This window comes from Anomalospiza imberbis, chromosome 12, assembly GCF_031753505.1.
Source record: "Anomalospiza imberbis isolate Cuckoo-Finch-1a 21T00152 chromosome 12, ASM3175350v1, whole genome shotgun sequence".
NCBI lineage: Eukaryota > Metazoa > Chordata > Aves > Passeriformes > Viduidae > Anomalospiza > Anomalospiza imberbis.
In genome coordinates, this window is record NC_089692.1 from 13,012,125 (window position 1) to 13,032,650 (window position 20,526).

At 41.2% G+C, this 20,526-nt stretch overlaps 1 protein-coding gene across 4 annotated transcripts in view; it reads left to right on the forward strand.

Moving 5' to 3' along the window:
* Positions 1-20,526, forward strand: part of NUP93 (nucleoporin 93) — a 78,974-nt gene that overhangs the window by 23,138 nt on the left and 35,310 nt on the right. Inside the window, exon 1 of one of the 4 annotated variants that reach the window (XM_068202831.1) lies at positions 12,117-12,256. The exons of the other annotated variants lie outside the window; for them this stretch is intronic. The gene's annotated coding sequence lies outside the window, so the exon portion shown is untranslated. Of the gene's footprint in view, positions 1-12,116; positions 12,257-20,526 lie in introns of those variants that run through there. 4 annotated transcript variants of the gene reach the window in all.

Here is a 20,526-nt window from a genome sequence, read left to right on the forward strand (position 1 = left end):
TAGCAAATAAATGTAAGGGATCTGTGGGGGGATTTCTGAAACAATCATTCTCTGTTTCCCTCTGTGTATTTGCGGACTCGGAGAAGAAAATGGAGAATTCAGTTGGCTTGTTTACACAAACTATTAGGCTGGCTTAGCCATTCCATGATGAAGTTCCATTTCAGTACTGAGCTTACTAGGCTGTGGAGATAAAAATGATCAATTGGATTGTTTTTGTCCTCCTGTTTTTACATTCAGGTTTCACAGGATTGGATCAATGTCTGCCACCATTTCTTCCTGTAAAGCATTCCCTGAACCTTTCTGCAGACATACACAGCTGCTCCAAGCATCCAAAAACTGTGGGTTTTTTCCACTGTCAAGAAATACAGTGGTGGCTCAGCATTCTGGCTATAGTGCTGACTGGGAAGCCAGACTTAACTAAATTTTGAAAGCATTTGTTCTATTGCAGAGCAATATGGCCTGATGGTCACATTTTCTAGAGGGTGTCCAAAACTTGTGCTCTGCCGAGGTTGCCTTTGGCTACATTTGAGCAAACTGATAGGATGGATATGTCGAGGGATTATGCAGGATTGATATTGTGCAGGCAGTTAAAATCTATGAATTGGATTAAAACACAAATGTTAGTGTGCTTTGATGGGATTTTTTTTGTTTTCTTTTGACTGAGATGGTTTTTGGAGATAAGTTGGAAGCAGCTCCCAATTTGCAGTTGCTTGGGGCTTTGCTGTTTGTGGTTTCTTTATTTTGCTGCTCTTACCTGTTGACCTGCTTGATTAATTTGTGTCTGAGCTTCTGTCCTTTTTATTCCTGACTCTTCTGCCCTGTCAGAACACAAATTTGAAAAACAAAAATCTCTATGGTTCAGAGAACCAATTAGGTCTAGACTTTAAGATAAATGCTTAATGACTGTGAAATAGTATGTGCTTCATTTCTTGCTTCAGGATTCTTTTTTATTAGGAGCTGAGCTTGATAAAGAAGGATGAGGCCAGTGGCAGTTATAAAGGGTGCATTGTATTTTTACTGCAGTACTGAAGTATTGATTGCTGACTTATTGATAGGCTTAATGCACAACCATTTCCTTAGTTAGTGTTTGAATGTCCATTAAAATGTGGCTTGGTGCCAGAATATTGAAATTCTACACTTATAATATAATTTGTCTATCTAAAAGTATCTAAAAGTTGTTTGGATTTTTAAAAAATATAAATAGGCAAGTTGTGAGTTTCCTTGTTTTGTTTTTGTTAAACTTCACATACCGAATTGAACCTCTGAAGCAGGAGACTGTAAAGAAGACAGAGAGAGACTGACAGAAATCCTAATGTTTTGAGGTTTGTGCCTCTTGGTATTTTTCACCTTTGATCTTTGACATGCCCAGCATTTGCTGAGCTGCTAACAGACATTAAAGGGTGCTCTAATTTATTCCTTTTAAACTAGTTATTGTTTTTTAGGGGAAAGTTTATTTGTATAGCTTCACAAGTGTGTTGCATGTTAGTAGCACTACTCCTAAAAACATGCCCATTGTAGTCACTGTGTAATGCTTCTCCAGATGTGAGAAGGGTCATGCCCTCTCCTCCTTGCAGCACCATCAGTAACCTGTGCTCAGTTCCTGGGATGCTTCCCCGTGTGGTTTAAAGGTCCATGTTCCTCTTAGTCCCTTCTGCTTGAGTCTCAGGCTCATGCTACTGATGGCCAATTGTCCAGCTTATAGGAAAGACCACATCAGGTTTTGGACAGATGGGTGTGGAAGGCCTGATGCTATTGTGTTGCACATGAATAATCCTGTAGAAAGCAGCTGTCCTGATAATTGGGGTCACTTTGATGTATTGATAAGGTAGACAGGGTGGAACTTTTAATTGCTGTCAGTTGAATCTCTTGAGCCAGAAGCCTTTCTTTACCCAAGCCTTTCCTTTCTAATTGTTCTGGTACTGGTAACCAGGGATCCTTCAGGAGCTATCTCTCCCTTTTTTAGAAACACAGACCTTCACAAAACAGAAAAGATTAAGCTTGTTTTGGTTTATGTATATCTGTGGGCTTAGGTGGTGGCATGGCCACACTTTTGGTGGAAAATGACATTTTCAGCTATCTGGTTCTCTCAGGTAGTTTTGCTGTTTGTTACAGCCTGCTGAAAACCAATGATTACACAAATACTAAATACTTCACTGTGGCTAGAAGCACTGGAAATTAAGGGAGACCAAAACAGCTTTCTGCACTTCCAAATATGAGGGGAATCTCTTGACAAGGATGAGGAGCCAAGAGTTTGCCCTTTGACTACTGTCTTGAGTGTTATTTAATCTCTCTCACTTGTTTCCAGGACTTGATACAGTCCCTTTCTTGTCATTTCAGCTTTCCATTAAATTATAAAGTTTTGTAAGGTGAAGTTTTTGCCTGTTAAGAGTCTACCACTTTAAAATAAATTATTATGATACTTTTGCAAAAAAAAAAAAAATTACTCTCTCACTGGGAGGTAGTGGAAATTGCTCCATCTCTGAGCAAATACCAGTGTGAGTGGTATAATTACCAAGATGAAGCTTGTGCTGCTATTTGTGTTAAAACTGACTTTTTATCTGCCATGTCATATCTTGGGCTTAGTGTTTGTTTCTCCAGATCTGACTTTCTCCATCTCCCTTTTTCACTGGCCTGTCAGATCTGATACTTCTGTGCAGAGGTGGCCATCACTATTGTTCACCATCTTTCCAAAACATAAAGATGATGGAAAAAAACTTTCAATTTTTTTTTTTCTTTCTCTATGCAGTTCATATCCATTCAATTACTGTGGTTGGTCTGTGAAATTTTATGGTGACTTTTTCAAAATTTTGAGTTTGGGTGACAGATGATGAAGCCGTGTGGGAATCAGTCTCTTTCATACGAAGTAGGAAAGAGAGAACATAACAAGCTACTTCAGATTTTTCAGTTCATCTTTGTGTGGAGTACAATATAATGTCCAAGCATTTGAACTCACTTACCATGGACTCTTCCATGGCATGGTCCCAGCTTACTTGACTTACTCAGAATTCAGCTTTAAAAGGTAGAAGAGAAAGGATGTTACCATATAGCAATTTAATTAACACTATGGCAACAACTATCTATAGACACTAAATAATTGCAATGCAAATTTAAGTTGCTGTGTTCTACTTTTTTAGATACTAGCAATAGGAAGAGATGATAAATTCCCTCTCTACAGGAGGTTAAATTAATAGGTGCCACAGAAGGCCTGGAAGGGGCAGGATTTGCTTGCATTCCTTGAATGCTGAATACCTAAGTCTCCCAGATTGGATAGCAAAGAAAAGCTCTTGAAAGATTTGTCTTGCAAGAAAGGCCCTTGCTGATAATGGAGGACCCTAGGGAAAATGCATTTTGGGTGGTATTAAACTTCAGCAGCTGGAGGATCTTGTCTGGAACAAACATTAATAAAAGTTTTCTTTAAAAAGGAAATCAAGTCTTCTATATCTTTGCCTCTAACATGTCCTTGCTTTCAATAAATAGACACAGGAATTAATGTTATTTGCAGGATCCTAGTTCAGTAATAGTACATTAATAATATTCTATATCATAATTGAGTAGCAACATAAAAGAATGCATCGATGTATGTAATGATGACTGTGCTAAAGTGCAGTTCCATAAAGAAGTGTTTGCTTAATAGTAGGTGAAGGATGATTTGACACAACCCCACCTATAAATACAGTGTTTTGACACAACCCCCCAGCAACCTCAGTTATAGGTCCCAGTAGTAGTGAGAAGGATAATGTTTCACTGGATATCTGTGTTTTACAACATGGTGTGATGTTAGAGCTGTGATTCCCTGTGAAGGTAGATGGGAGACACCCAAGTTGTGCTTGATGACCAAAGTTAAAGTGGCTGCATTAGTGGATGTACCTCCTGAGTGATAAACATTGTGTGTTTGCTGCTTTTCATTACTGAAATGTATGTTTTGGAATCCTGTCTGCCCTCTTTGGATGTCCTCTGGAAGGATGTTGTGAAGGAAGTCTTCTCATAATAGACATCTGAGTCTGCAGTGCTGCAAGATCTCTAGGGATAACTGGAGCCTCTTCTGAGCCGTGCTGGAGGAAAGGATAAATGACATTTGGTGGTCTGTTTTTCATGAATATATAAGTTGTATGACATTAGTGAATCAGCAAAGTATTTTCACAGGAAAATTCTCTGACAAAATAATACCGGAAGCCTGCACTGTGATCATAATGCTTGTTTATAGATGCTATGTGGGTGTTGTTCAGTGCAATATCTGATAATATGTATCCACCAACAAACATGTAAGCACACTAGGATACTAGAGTATCCTAACCAGAATGAATAATTTAGCCATTTTAAGCGAATGGAGCAGTGCTGTCTCACTTCTGCACTGATTAGGGACAGGCACTTTATTTCTGGGTACCCACCTAAGCCCTGGCTGTTCCTCTGGGGCCGGACAGAAAGTAAATTCTGCATTGCTTTCTGCATGGATCTTGCAATGGGGGCTCCTGTGTAGCAGGAGCTCAAAGAAGATTAGCAAGACATTTTTGTTTACACCACTAATCAGTCTTTAGATGCTTTAGTCTTGGCCACTACTGATCTAGTTCATGTTTGAACTGGTGACCTCTATTTGAAAGTCACTTTGTCCTTTTAATAGTTTTCTGAGTCAGCCTCTGTCCCTTCCTGAGAGTCTCTTTATCTATACACTTGAAAAGGTTGTTCTTTTTTTGTGAAAGACTAATCCCCATTTTGTATGGCTATGCACATTGCATTAAATGAAAGCTCTGTGCATTCCCCTCACTTGCCTGGAATGAGTTCTTGCTTTTTTTCTGATCTAACAGCTGGTGACTCAGTTTCAGTGGGCTTCTGTTACCTTCAGTTTTGAAGGTTTGGATGGACAAATGAGAAGGTGGTGGTGAGTCTCATCCCCTGCAGCCCATTGTTTCCCAATCTCAACCAAGTTTATATTATTGAGTTTGACCTTTCTCTAGGCATTTGCTTTTACTAGAAGCTAGCTGACCTTATGACATACAGCATTTCCAATCCTTCATCTTGGGTCTAAGGTTCGATCCCTCCCAGTTCTTTTCCTTCTAGCTCTTCCCATTCTTTAGCTATCTGTGTCCTCACAGTGTCTTTTCAAAGAATTACTGGGTTATAACTTGGGAGAAATGGTGACATAAGTACTTTTCAGCATCAGAAGGATAGAGATATATAGATGGATAATCATTGGGAAAGGTGAAAGGCATGTGAGTACAAAAGTAATAATTACTGACTTCAGTCGTCTGGTTTTGATAGCCAGGTGAAACCTCTGTAACTTTTAAGATGTGTGTTTTTTAAGGGATTTAAGGGTAGGATAAGCTGTTCATACCTTTGTTGTCCCTTTTACTCAAATTCAACAGATGGACGCTTTTATTTCCCCTGCTGGAAGTTGTATCCTTAGCATTATCTACTCTAAGACGACAAGGCAAGGAGATTCAGGCAGAGAAATGATAAAACTCCAAATGACTTAATTTGGTCCACAAAGGACAGATTTTTGTTTGTCTTCCAAACATGTCAATCCTGCATGGAAATGCTGCTGGGAGGGGACCTGGTGGTTTTAATACATACAGCTGCTTAATCATTCTGCTGATGACTACGATATAAAATCATTAACCAAGCAGACATGGCCATGCTCTGTGTGAGCCAGGGCTTAAGGAATCCCCCTTCCCAGTCTCTGGGTGTTCTGTGATCTGCTTGAACACTGTGTTTCCACTCCTCCAGGAAATGGAGAAGAGAACAAACAACACTGACAGATGTTAGTCATGTCACTTAATGCAGGACTGGAAGGCACTTGGATATTAATGTAATGAGCACAGTATAAAGACCTGAATAGAGTAGACCTGACTTCTAATTAAGCCTGCTGAGGTGCCAATACTGATTTCAGTTGTACTTTCACTATGAGAAATACAAGGATGGTTTTACAAAGCTGCCATACAACTGCTGTGGTTCACTTTAACCTGCGTGCTTGTGGGTGTTTATTTTCCATGCTGGCCAGCAGTTCTAGTGCCACTTTCTTCAGAGCTGGCAACTGTAATTAAAGGAAAAGCACAAATTTAGCTTCTCATCTAAGTAAAAACTAAAATGCTGTCTTCATCCTGGATTTTCACTGCTAATTTCAGAATGGCATGGCACCTCATTCCAAGCAAACATCTTGGGATTCACCAGGTCTTCTTAGGTCTATCACTAGTTTTTGTTGCCTCTCTACACATGGTGGTTTAATATGGGGAGTTGTCTGGATTCCTTTGGCAGAGAATTGAGCAAGTTGTTCTTCCTGAACGTTGGAATGCTGCTAGAGGCTCATATCTTACATCCCACTGGCAGGGTGGGCCCATGTGTTTCAGAAGGAGGCTGGGCTGCCCTTTTGTGTAGCATTCACCATCATAAGGGGTTAATGTATCTATCTTCATCTGTCTACTGTTGGTGAGCAGGCTGGGAGCCACAGCTGGCTTCTGTGTGCCCAGTGTGGTGTAACATGTCCAAGGATGGTTCTGAATCTTCAGGCAAGTTTCTGTGACTGTGTTTTATCCAGTCCAAGATGTATTGAATTGCTGTGGAAAATAAAAATATGGACTTGGTTCTGCATATATGACTCTTCTGTTAGTATTGCAAGTCCACATATAGTTGCTGTCTCTCAGACCACTCTGATACTATAACCCTGAAGAAACAAAGGTGAAAGCACAGAATTGTTTCTGCTTTCATGCCATGTGGATGTGCATTTCTGTGTGGTGCCTTTTGGACTTTATGTGATGGGGAATTTGGAGACATTTTGTGAGAAGCAGGAGCATTGATAATTGCATTCTGGTTAATCATCGTAGAAGGCTCATGTTTGCTCCTAGCTGACGCTTTGCAGCTTCTGCTGGAGTTAATAATTCATTGCTGGACTGTGTCAAAGCATGGTCTTAAGCCAGGTTCCTCCGCGGATTGCTGGTATCAGTAGGAGTCAGAAGAGATGAAAGACGAGCTTAGTGTTTGACAGCTATTAACTTGGTGTGGGCCTCCAGGCAGTGGTAGGTTAAGTTCCTCATCCTGTGCTTGCCTGTGTTTGGGAATGTGAGGGACGTGGGAATTCAGCTTCCTGTGTAGCGGTGTTAGAATTTCAGTAGCCAGACAGAAGAATGCTGAAACGAAGGTGTGAATATCAGTGGCCGTATGGTTCTGGTTTAATAGGCTGTGGGTCGAGAGGTTTTGCTTGCCACGATGCTGAGGTGACAGTTTTATAAAAGAGCTATTTCACTACGAGGTTGAGTTGCTTTCCAATGCACAGTGCCAAACCTCCCAGGGAGAGCGTGCTTTTACCACCGAGGGTTGAATTTGATCATGTCGGTGCTTACAGTCATCTGCAAGAGGGATTGACACGCAGGGTTTGTACATAAAAAAGGGGTTAGCAATCTGAATTAAAAATTAACACATTCTCCTCATAATTACAGACTTACAGCAGGCTAGTGCTGTACAAAAGAGGGCTTTCCAGACAGAGTTTAATGGCCCCAAAGCAGAGCCATCACTTCTCTCCCCCCACCTTTTAAATTAGCATTGGCGTGTTTAAAGCACTCCTCAAATTCTGCTGCAAAATAGCTGTTTGGCTTTCAGTTGTGGTTTTTGGTGGTGTGAGTTTTTTTAAAGGTGATTATTCTTTTCAATGCTAAAGATGGAAAGTGGTTTGCATATTCATGGCACATTATAATTTTGAAAATAATCTCCTAGTGGGTATTTAACAATGGCTTTGGGTAAATGGACACTTGTTGCTCTTTGTTTAAACGATTACATCTCAATTATCGTTTGATGGTGAGAGCATGGGTAATACCCTCGGTTCTTTGTCAAACAGGCTCTAATTAAAACTGGTTCCTGCACTTGGCTCTTGGATAAATATGGACGTGAGGTAGTTCAGTGACACCCTGTCAAATTGCCGAATTGAGTGCAAGTTCCCCATTCATCCGGACAAATGATACCACTAATTGGGGTGTGGATGGCAGTAACAGCACTGCCAGTGTTGGTGCTAATCCTCTCTGCTTGGCTGGGCTCCCCCCACCTCTCCCCTGCTTGGGACCAGCACTCTTCTAATTTTACAGGATTTGTGTTTCACTTCCCCCTGGAACTGCCTGGTCACACAAAGCACTGGTCCTCAGTCGGTTCTCTCAGGGGTGTTTCCTGCTCTCTGCCTTCACATCCTGCCTCTTGTTTGGTACAAATTTAGTTCTAAAGCTGTGTTGAAACTCAGGTGTCCTTTGAGCTCTCTAACCAGCCAGCAACTCCCAGTGAGTGCCTTGGTGGTTTTTCCCCTGAAGGAGGATGGCTCCTGTGATGATGATAGTGGATGTTACTGGAGCTGGTCACTTCCCTGTTCTAGTTTTTGTTTTGACTCTGGATGGCTTATTTGTCTTAGTCCATGTAAGTTAGCCCATTGCAACAAAGCCCAAATTCCCTGCTAGACAGGCCAGTAGCATCATAATACACTCAACCTGACTGTTTGCTCTGCTCTGCTTGTGTGTAACTGTACTGATGTTGAAGTGTTAGTCTGGGTTTTCTTCCTCTTTCATTCACCACCTGCTTGGATTGGGCTCCTGAACTCTCTGGCTGTTCTTTCTGCATCCCTTTGAAAGGACTAGGATGAGTGTGCAGAGCTGAAGACAGAGGAATAGACCTCGCCTGTCATTAATGCTGGATAATCACCCTGCTGGCCTTGCAGAGAGGACCAGCTAATGCTTTAAGGCTTTCTCCAGAGCCAGTATGACAGTGCAGTATTTGCTGCTGCTGCTACAGTGCTGGATTAAGCAGAGAAGAAATTTTGGGAAGGAGCTACTGTTACACTGCTTAAACTCACTGCCAGCAATGTCTCTCAATTTTGCTGGCTAATGCTCACCAGCAGTGGCAGACATTGAAACTGTAGAGCTTCATAACAGCACTAATACAGGAGCAGATCCAGGGATGCTGGTCCTATTTTCCACCTTACCCCTCTCCACTGCAATTCTGAAAGAAAAGGAGATGATATAACTGATTGCAGGCTGCCATGTTTTATGGTTTGTTGGTGGGTTTTGGTTTTTTTAAGGTAAGGGTGATTGCATATTTTGTTTTTTTTGTTTTTGTAGTCATGATGAAGGAATCTCCTTCACTCCAGAGATGAAGCTTTACCTACCAAGGCAGGAGGTCATTGTGAACACCCAGAGACAGAGTGAGGGAATGATCGTGACCCAGAGAAGGATATTCTTACTCCAACAGCTTCTGCGTTCTCTCTGCATTGTCATTCTCTTAGAGAGATGATGCTTTCTACTCAGAAGGAAGACTTTTGCAGTTTTCCTTAGCTGGGGCCCAGCAGCCCTGAACAGTAGTTTTCCTTCTTCTCCTCCCACAGTCACATCAGAGTGCAGAAGTGATTGATGCATGAGCTGACTGAACGCTCCACTAAATTGATTGCCAGTGAAACAGATAGCAGTTCCGACATCTTAGCTGGCTTAGCGCTCACAGTTGTTTACACTAACAGCCATTTGGGGTGGTTAGTTTCTGTTCACATCCCTCAAAGCTGTTGCTTTAAGAAATCCATAGGTAATGGGAGACAGTGCTATGCTGAACCACACCAGGAAGGCTTTCCCTGGTAATGCAATATGTAAAACAAAGTATAGATATATAATCGCGCTGATTGTAATGCCTAGATCTGCAATTGCAAGGAGCTTCTGCAGTAGCATTATATTGCCAGAAAATAATAGAGAATGTCTCTTGAGAAAAGCAGCACATTTAAGCTGTGGCTAGCAGCTCCAGATGGATGATAGTGCTCCTGAAATTCCTGGGAGACTGCTGTCTGTCCTAAAGAGTCGACTGTCCCTCCAGGTACCTTTACCTGTTTCAGAGTTCGGCTAGGAAGCAAAAGGTCTGTGTATCCTTGGTGCTTCTGTCTCTGCACCACTAGTGGGTTATGCAGACTAGAGGTAAGTTGGGGGAGAAGCCATCAAAACCAGAGCAGTGTGTGTGAGGTGAGTGGCAAGTCACTGAAGCAAGCCCAGCAGCAGCGATGGTGCCAGACATGGATGCTCAGAAATGCAGGAGGAATGCCAGAGTTAAATTATCCCTGCAAATGTATTAACCTTCCTCTCCCAAAAGGGACTTTGCCTGCACTATGGGTTGTTGCTGGTTGTGATCAATAATTTTCCCTGCAATGCAACTGACTGCAGTTTTCCTCTAAGAATGTTGGATTCAGACCCTGTCTTCTCCACTGGTGAAATGCCTGGTGGGAGGATTCAGATATTCAGTGTTCATTTGGTCACAAGCAGGGAGGGATTGCTCCTAGCAGTCACTTGAGGAAAATCACCTTTAAGATAAGGTTTGCTAATTTCAAAGCCAGAACACATTGTAAGCAATCACTCTGCCACCTGCAAAACTCTGAATTGTGCAAGGTGCAATGATGCCTTTGGGGTAGGTGAGTCTGAGCCACAGAGCACCTTCAGCAGACATAACACTGTTAATGGGAATTGCTCCCAAACCAGAGAGTACAATGGTAATTCAGAGACTCCTGTTTTTTTCCATAGAAAATATATTTTCTGATATTTCATGTCTAACATAGGCATTGCAGTGTTGTTTTAATTTAAACAGAAGTGGAGTTAATGAATTGGTGGTAATTCTGCAGGTATGTCAGTGTTCATGCACAGTAAAACACTCTCCCGATAGCTTTTTGTTCTTCATTAAACGTAGACATCCCAAGTCTGTTTTTTTTTTTGCACGTATGTGTTTGCAAATTGAAGACGTGCATTTGTGAGCAGAATTGCTGAACTGTGAAATGAAGTGATGTGGCAGCAGGGCTGTTGTTCTGGAATTTAAAAAGAATGAACTTTGAATTTAGGAGTGTCACCAGCAGTTTGCAGACTGGAGCTGGGTTGGCACCGTGGGTTAAATGTGCACTTGGGACCTGTGACAGTAACTTCCCGATAGTGTTACACACACATTCTGTAAAATGCTTTTTCATGGTTGTACGTTTGGCATATTAACAAGTGCATTCTTTATTCCTTTGGTGCTTCTAATTTTTTTCTTGAAGATGGGGGTGGTCTGTTTCTCGATTTTTCCATGGCTTTCTGCACTGTAATGATGGCACCATCACCTGACTGCTGGAATACACTGGCCTGACTTTAATCATCGGGTGACTGGCTCCTAGCATGGTTTCATCTCTGCAGTTTTACATCTCCTCTTGTAATTGCATGATTGCTTGCAGCATTGTTTTTCTCTTGGTGACAGAGAAAGGCACACGCGAGTATTTATGTAACCTTATACTTTTCCGTTTGATGTTTAAAGTCTGGGTGAAGAAGTGGTACTTTGCAAATAAAATTCTCTTTATTTGATTGTAAGCAACATATTTTCACCTCTTACGTGCAATCATTTTATTTTCACACCTCATGTGCAATCATTTGTAAAACAAGGTTATATATATACATACTCTTAAGTATCATATGGAGGAAGAAGTAGGTTGAGCCTGTATGAATAACAAGGCTGCATTTCTGTAGTGCTGACAGTTTCATTGATGTATATATGCTTACAATTAAATAACCTGTGTAAAGCTACAAAAATGTGCGACGTTTAACATAAATAGTATCTCAGTCTTTTAACTGCTAAATAACCAAACACAGCAAAACAATGGAGAATCAAAGCTCCCCTTTAAAGAGCATCAGCAGCAATTAATATGCAGTAAAATTATCTGCCTGTACAAGTTGTACCAACAGCTCTGCAGGTCTAAAATGGCAGAAGCTTTCAGTTGCTGTATAAAAATCAAACTACCATTTATTTCAGCCTCATGGTATGTGCAAATTCATGCAGCTCAGTTAAGGGAATAGCTTCACAACTGGTGTTACAATCTGTGGCTGGAGTGCTGCATCACAATGCAGCAAATGCATTTTCCACATTAACCAAACATGACAGCTGAAACGATTATTAACCATGCAATATGTCGGAAGTCATCAAAAATTCACATCAGGGTAATTGCAGTGGCTCAGGGAAAAAAAATAGTAGCATCTCTCTCCTCTTGCCTGCCTGCTGCCTCACCCCCTCCTAATTCCTACATGGTACAGTCCGTTAACAATAAAATATCCTTCTGTAACCTATAAACTGTTACTCCCATCAGTTACTGGTTTCAGACTGATGCTTTTCCTAGAATTTGAATAAAGCACCACTGGAAAAAAATATATAGATGCTTTACAGGCAGTGGTGTTCAGCCGTGGAAAGCAGCTGCTTTCTTATTGTCTTGCTGGACTCTTGACTGTCTCAGCCATTTCAAGACTTGCAGGTTTGATTTATATATATTTTTTTTTTAGATGAGAAAACTTGAACATTAATAGGGATAGATACAGCTGTGTAAGCCTAAATACCAGGCAGCTGAAGTGTGGCAGTTACAGCCAGCATTAACAGGTTTGTAACTCCTCAGTACTGAGATCTACAGGTAGGAATGTCTATCTTTTAAAATATATAAAATGAGGATAAAAAGCTTGCTTTGATAAGAGAGAGTTTTCCTATAGGTGTCTTTTATGGCGGTTTCTCTTTGTGCTGTTGCTGCAGGTTGTTTTAATTTGTAGGTGAGTAATTAAAGAGAACAGGTGGGTAGTTTTGGAGAAAAGGTCCTTTGCTCACAGAAAAGAAATGGGAAGGTCTGTGCCTTTACCTTCCAATGTTCTTTGCTAGAGCAGCTGTTGGGTGGGGCAGTCCAGCGTCTGCTTTGGGTTTCATTTGTGTTGCCTTTTTAAAGACCCTCTTGACATTGCTGACTTTGCTTTTCATTTATGCAGAAATACAGTAGCATAACTTTCTGAATGCCTTTATTCCTGTTTTCTGTTCCCTAGGCTATGAAAAGTCTATGGAAGTATTTTAAACAAAAAATAAAGATGCTACTTGATTATGATTTTTTTTCTCCTGCTTTTCATTGTGGTGCAGAGATGTTGGTCCATTCTGTTTCCCCTGTTCTTACATATGCACTTAAGATTTATTTAGAAGACGCGTTAAACTTTCTTGAATTTTATTTTGAAGTCAGGATTTCAAATGTAGGACAAAAATAAGAGAGAAGATATTTCTACTCTTTCAAAGCAAATGAAGATATGTGGAGATTTGCTTTTTTTTCTTGTTTTGTTAATTTCTTAAATGAGGTGGTGAAGCATATTTGCTTAGTCAACCTGGAGTTTGTAGCCTAGGTCCCAACCCTCTTTCAAGTGAATAGGATACGTTATGAAAAGGGTTAATCCAGTAAAGTCATAGTAAAGGGAAGCAGTCAGGGAATTAACATTTATATAAATGTGGTGGCCATTACTAGCTGGGTGGGTGGCAGCTCATTTAATACTTTCAGACCTGGGGACTTAGAAGCTGCATGAAACTGGGAGCTCTGCCTGGCTATGGTATGGGGACAAAAGTACAGAGTGAGTAGATTTTTCTCCTTTCCTTTCAGTTCTATTTTTGTATATGAAAGGAAGCAGTTTAATAAAATGAACTGTGCTGGGACAGCACCTGGGCTTTTGCAGTAGAGTGACTTGCCTCCTTTGGAGCTCCCTCCCCAAATATTAAGGTGCCTGTGTGCCACGTTCTGCACTCTTCCTTTTGTGAACTGAGAAATGCTCAGAGGGAAGAGATGGAACAGTGGCATAGCATGGCCAAAAAGTTGCCTCTCTCCAACCAGATTACCTGTGCAAAGGGGGGTCTTTCCACAAAAGCAGCTCAGCAAAAAATCAAGTAAAGGACAATTAAATATGTGGTTTGCTTGTGTAAAAACATGGAGGAAGCCATCCCATCCCCACTGACCCCGTAGGGGAGACTGCTCAGTTATCCTTGCAGTTAGTACAGTGTGGCAAATTATTTTCCTTTGTTTGAAGTGGGTGGGAGACAGACTTCAACTAAGCTCCATAAATTAATGTATGAAAAAATGACTGAGCCACTGTAAAGAATAATTAGCTATAGGTCTCTTATAGCAGGGTTTTCCGTGATATCTGTTGGCAGCATCTGCACTTGACATTTAATTTACATTAAAGTCCGAAAGCTTGCGTGCCTTGTTAATGCAAGGCGCAAATAAAGGCACGCACTGCTAGACAGTTCCTTAGCCAGGGTGGAGTACAGCCAGAGGAGAAAAATGGAAACCTATTGTCTGTGGTGTATCCTCAGCACACCAGCCTCATGCCCCAAGTCTGGAAAGTTTAAACCTTAGGTTTATTACAAAACAGGAGAAATAAGATGAAAAAGGATAAAGTGTTTATTGTAACATATTTATTGCAGCAGAGAATTTGAATGTATGCTTTTCTCTCTGAGCCCTTTAGTGGCTAACATTTTAAAGTATAAGTTGTATAATTATAACAGGCAAATTCCAGACTTCTGTTTCTTATTTTAATGATCTGTAATTAATAATTCATATGTAATTTAAATAATTAACTATGTGAAATATATCAGTAACGTAGTAAGGAAAAACCATTTCTAAAGACCATGGCATGTTTAAATTGAGGATTTAAAGATATCGTGACATGTATGAACTCCAAATTGCTTGGTTTCACTGTCAGTAAAATATTTATATTTGTTCTAGGGGATAAGGTGTCATGTTGAAAATAGCTATTAGGCGAACAAAGTAGCTATGATTTATGTGCAAATACTGAGGAAAAATGGGGTAGCTAACTTGGGCTTATTTTTTTTTAACTCAGGTGGATGATTTTGCCAAATCATCTTATGTTATTTAAGAGGGCTGAACTTCAAATTCACACATTTTCTTGACATTCCAGTGTGTATTTAAAAAAAAAAAAGCGTACATTCTTCACACTACAGTGAATGTAATCTTGTCTCTTTGTCGTGTTAGTCGCTATCAGCGAAATAAATTTAACTTGGGAAAGGTTTTCTTTCTCTGTATGGGTTTTTCTGAGAGACTTCAAACTGCAGTAGAAATGTTACAGGAATCCCTTTTGTGGAGGTACAGCACTGGGGTAAGCCATCTATGCTGGTTCAGGATTTGCATCCCGGTGTAACTTGGTTGTCGCATTTCCAGTGCTGACAGGATTCTGATGTCTGAACCAGGCGTTGTCCCTTTGAGGCAACGAGCGTTCGCTGCCTGCATCGCTTTCTGTCTGAAATGCAGATGGAGGTTGGAAGATGCTGCTTGGCTTTTCTTTTCATGAAGCAGAAAAATAACTCGTGCTCCTCAGGAATGTTCAGGAAGGCAGTAGGCAGGCTTTCAGCTGTGGGATGGGGGCACAGCAGCCAAAATTGTTCCACTTGAGTCAGCCTGAGAACAGGGACAGTGTCAGACTCAGTGCTGCCAGGCTCACTACTTGAATCCAGAGAAGGTAAAGAGAACCAATTTTTTTCATTACTGTGTTTTTTACCTACAGTTTCAGACTAACTTGAAGGCATTTAACTGTTTCAACTCATCTGAAATTGTGAAGGAAGAGATGTGGAAATATCAGTCATGTTTTGGTTTTCAAAAAATCCTGAGAGCATCCCTGTTTCTCGCAAACCGCAAGGTTACACGTTCCCAGTCAGACAAGCAGAAGGATAAAGCACTTAGCAAGGGATGGGGGAGACTGAAGAACTGCAATAAAATTTTTAGAAGTGAATTAGAGGAAGCTGGGTGTTAATGAGTAGCAAGTTTGTTTAATAATTTGCCCCTCTTCCTGGTGATCCATCAGAAATGTCATTTTGGGATAAGGAATACTTGATTGATTGGGGTGGCTTTTGGATGTGATACTAAAAAATGAATTTTCTGCTGCCAGGTTAAGTGGGTTCTTGTGGTTGCCTATATGTTAATACTAATACACAATTAGTCCAGCAGCAGACACTGCAAGCTTATCTGTGTGCCTCCTTTATGCCGTTTGCTTCTCTTTTCAAACTACTCCCTTACTAGCCAGTGTTTTCCGTGGGGTTCAGAGAGATACCTCCTGTAAGAGAGCTGGACACTCCTCTTTCCTCAGTTGTATCAATTTTTTGTGTGGTGCCTGTGGATTTCCAGTGGCTGGTTTCTCAGCTTGCACCATCTTAGGAGATGCCTCGCCAGCTCTCGGTACAGGAAATTGAGGTGTGGTCTGCAATGGCAACTGTGCTTCGTATCTGCCCCTGCCATGCAAGGATGTGACAGGGGCAGAAATTCAACATAGGAGTTTGATTTGTCACCGTGTTATTCGAGCATGGCTTCCTCTTAGAGCAGGGAGAATGCACAGCTACTTCTCGAGGAAATGTGGAGTAACCACGATGCTAAAATGGCAGCGAAAGAAATAAGAAAATGGCGTCATCAGTGAAATTGGTTTCGATGGCTTGATTTGAGGGCGTCCTGCCTGATGCGAGCATGTTTCCAGCAAGACGTATTACATTACAGCCTTAGATATGACTGTACAATGAAGATATTAAATCATTTAAGTCTCTAGATTTTTTCACTATATTCCCTTAAAAGATGTGATACCGGAGAGGCGCGTATAACAGCTTATTCTAGTAGATGATCAGAATTTATCTTTGTTTGCATGCTATAAATATTTTCACTATGGGATTGCATTGTGGATCTCAAGCCACTGGAATTATCTCATAATTTAATTTACTTAAATTCCAGAAAAGAGGCAAAGCCTTGAGTTTTGGTTGTGGATCTCTTGACGCGTTAGTGATTTTTGTAGGCTTGTATTTTTTATTTAGGATCATGCGAGGACTTGTATAGCTCAGGGGAGAGGCTGTAACCACTCATCATAGCACTGAGCAAAGCCCCACACTAAGGTCATCCCTCTGCATTCAAAAATGTCAAGAAAAACAGGTAGCCATATATTTGGAAACTTGGTGAATGAGCTCAGGTTTCAGACTGTGTGGTCTGCTCGCTCTGTGCTGATGCTGGTGCCACAGGAGATGGGCTTCCCGTGAGTCCTGCTGCTGCTCCTGCTGGCCTGATCTGTGTGGAGAGACTCCCTCACTCAAGAAGTTGTAATTCCAAGTGAGGTAGAGCTGTTTTTAATTGCCTTTGTGACATTTTGGTTTCTTTGTCTTGATTAAGACAAACAGGAACACCATCTGAGGTGTTTTCAGATGTAATGTACCAGTGTTAGCCAGCTGAAAAAGCTCCTTCTTGAGTAATGTCTTCTACTGCCACAGTTGGCTGGCAAGAGTCTGTCTACCTTCTTTCTAGTTTTCCATTTTTATATTTATTCAGTTAATAAAACACAGAGATGTTTATATTCCTGATAAAAATATTTAGGAATGTAAAGATGGTAGTACCTTTCCAGTTCTGATATTTGTTTTCATTGTTACTCCTCCTGTTCTTTGCATGACCTCTCAGCAGGTTAGGGCTATTCTAGACTTCGTTTTGTTATTGCACAGATCTCCTTGGTGCTTTGTACCTTGATAGGACCTGGGATTGTTGTTGAACTGCTCCCAGTCATATTACAGGGAGAAGGAAAAGGAGTATATGCCTGGGGAGAAAGACAGGATCACTAGAGAAAGTAGCACTGTTGTTTAAAGTACTTTTGTGTTGCATTAACAATTGCTGTCAAAAGTGATCTGTGCAGTGGAGGCTGGTGATTGTATGTGAAAGAGAACTTCATTGTAATCAACTTCGCTGCAAAATTTTGGATTAAGAAATGTATTATCTTAGTCTTATGCCATTAAAGTCTTTGTGACTTTGAAAAAAACTTACAGCATTCCCATGCGCTGTGCAGCCAACCTTGACATGGCACCAATTTTTAGAGTCTGTGAATGAGAAACTAACTTGTGTAATTGAAGTTCTGTTGGTTTCACTGTGATGGAGGGGAAAGACAGAACAAAAAGTATGGATATTTACTAATATTTTAATAATTAGGTATGCTGTGTAAGCAGTATATAAATTATATACATTGCAATGGTGGATATATTGTGGTGTTTTTTTAAAACTCATCTCCTACTTCAATCATTTTAATTGCACTTGGATTTGTTAAATCCTGGAAATGTTTCTGACATATTTTTAAAAATCTAAAATACACAGGAACACTGCAATGAGTTTTCATGTTATGTCACGAGTTAAGCCATGTGTAAGTACAGTTTTAAATGAAATACTGAAATCTCATAGTGCATGAACTCACTGAGCATCCTGTGTTGAATTAGAAGAAACTAAAATTAAGCAGAATCATGTTTCTTGCCAGCAGTGATGATCTCCATTTATACATGGAACAAGCAGTGCCACATAGCAGAGAGTTTGATTTTGGCGCTGCTGAGTGCCTGGCACAATATTTCTGCAGGAAATCTGAACAGTGGTATTTTTCTAGACATTTCCAGTATGATAAAGCTGTGCTCCCTGTATGTTTCATGGTAAATTTTGCTTCTATTCACTGCAGATACCTGCACTCTCCTTGCTGGCTACATGCTGCAGATGTGTTTTGGAGGACTGCGGTTGGGTGTGGGATGTGGTGGTGCCTCTGAGTGCTGGGGATGGTTTGATACTAACTGATGGTTTTATATTAACTGATATTGTATTGATATAAGCCTTCCATGCTTAATGGATGGTGTCCTGGCTGAAGTGAGTGCTAGCCACTCACTTTTGTATTTCTTCCCTTCAAGCCTGTATGTCTGAGGAACACATTTCCAGTCTTCACTTGCCAGATTCAAACAGGCCCAGCAAGAGTCAAAGAGCGTGCACCATCTGCCCCTGCTTATGTTAGAGCTGATCCGTGATTTTCCCAAGGAATGAATGCTTCTTTCGGCAGTTTGAGTTTCTCCTGTCATGGCTAGAAGGAATAATGATATTTATCCAACACAGCAAAATCCAATATTCCTGCATACCGTCTTAAGATTACTGTGAAAACTGCATGAGTTTCACAGATCAAATGGTCTAAACCAGTAAAATAATACAGAAAAGAGTGCTAGATCTTTGCATTGCAGGCACTAACCTGCAGCAGAGAGCTCTTTGTAAATATTTGCTTAAGGCTCACTCTGTAACACGGATTAAAGATTGTGTTTGAACCTGGTCGCTGCATCAACGTGTACCAATGGCAAGGTAGGGGAGGCCTGCTCCTGCCCCAGTGCTTGTCTCTGGGAAGGGGTGTTCTGTGCATCTTCCATGGTGCACACAGCCCCAGGGAGAGCCTTGTGGGCAAGTGGAGGTGCCCCTCTTGTTCTGCACTGCTCATGGGCTCCAGCCTGGCCTGCATTGACTCCTGCTGCTGCTGGGGCGAGGCCCAGGTTGCTGCTTCTCCATCATGAAAGGAAGACAGTATTGCAGCTTTGCAAAATTTGATTTTGCTGGAGCAGGAAGCCACTTTAAAAACCCTGAAGTAGTCTTTAAGATTGCTACTAGTCACGCAAGGAAGCAGAGATGAAGCCAGGCTTTGTATATTTTAATGACTTAGTGCCACTCAAATGCTATTGGCTTGCAGGGTGGGGAAGAACTCTCCTAGCTTGACTCTCAAACCAGCTGAGCATGAGTATTGGCTACAAGTGTGTAGCAGGGTCACAGTGCACAGGGGGATGTGATTCGACCCCTGTGAAGGCAGGTGGCAGAGCAGCAGATCTTCCCCAAGCCCAGTGTTTGGCTGTATTAGCACAGTTTTGTGTTCTAGCTATGGCTATGTGCTTTTCCCTTTTCAGCTTCAACACGGCTGTTGCTTTGAAAGTCTCTGATGCAACAACTGACTCGGGTCTTATCAAACTCTAAAGCCTTCTGGTTTTTCCCTGCCTCTTCTGTTCAGTCAACAGGGAATTAAAAATGTTGCGGAATTTCCCACTCTAAACATGATGGTAAGGAAGTTGAGAAATGTATGTTGTAGTTTGACAACTGCAGCTGTCTTAGGCTAGGGAAATTTTGTATTGCTAAATCCTTAAATTGAACAATGTGTAGAGCTATGGGATGAGATTCATCAGACTGTCCTTTCCAGTGGGCTTTTTGTCTGTGTACAATGATGCATTCCTTGCCTCTCATGCAGCTTTGAAGTGGTACTGACTGCTGAATCACCCTTCCTTGGGTTACCTTACTCTCTGCCCTCAGTCTGTTTTGGCCCCATAGCAGTTTTGCCATCTGAAGCTCTCCAAGGAGGAAGCCAGTTTCACAAATGCTCTTGGCTCGTGCTTGGTAGCTGATCTTTGGGCATCTGCCTTGCTGCTTTGAAGGGCACAGTATTGCACAGGCCAAAGTATGTAGTGAAGCTGCTTATCTGCATGGCTTTAGCCCAAAAAAACTGATGCTTGCTGAAAAACAAATCATGGGAGACCTATGGAAGCTTCCATATTGTATTCCACATATTGCATGTGTGACATTGTGGTGTCACGCATACGATGGAAGAGTGAATAGACAAATACTGTCCATGCTACACTGGTGTGTCCCCATCCTTGGGAACACAATAGTTGGCTGTGACTCTTCACCCTTTGGCCTATCTATTTAAAGCCAGCCAGCAAGCACCGATGCTTGTGTCAGCACAAACAATAATTTAGATTTAAAAAGTGACAAGTAGTTTTGCTTCATTTTCTGTTTCCAAACAGAACATGGCCAGGAGGGTTGTGCCAGGGTACACCACCTCAGGAGTGGGCTCAGATGTATCCATGTTTTCAATTGGATTGTATTTAGCAAATTGTTTCTTAGAGTTCCCAGTAGAAATAGCAAAT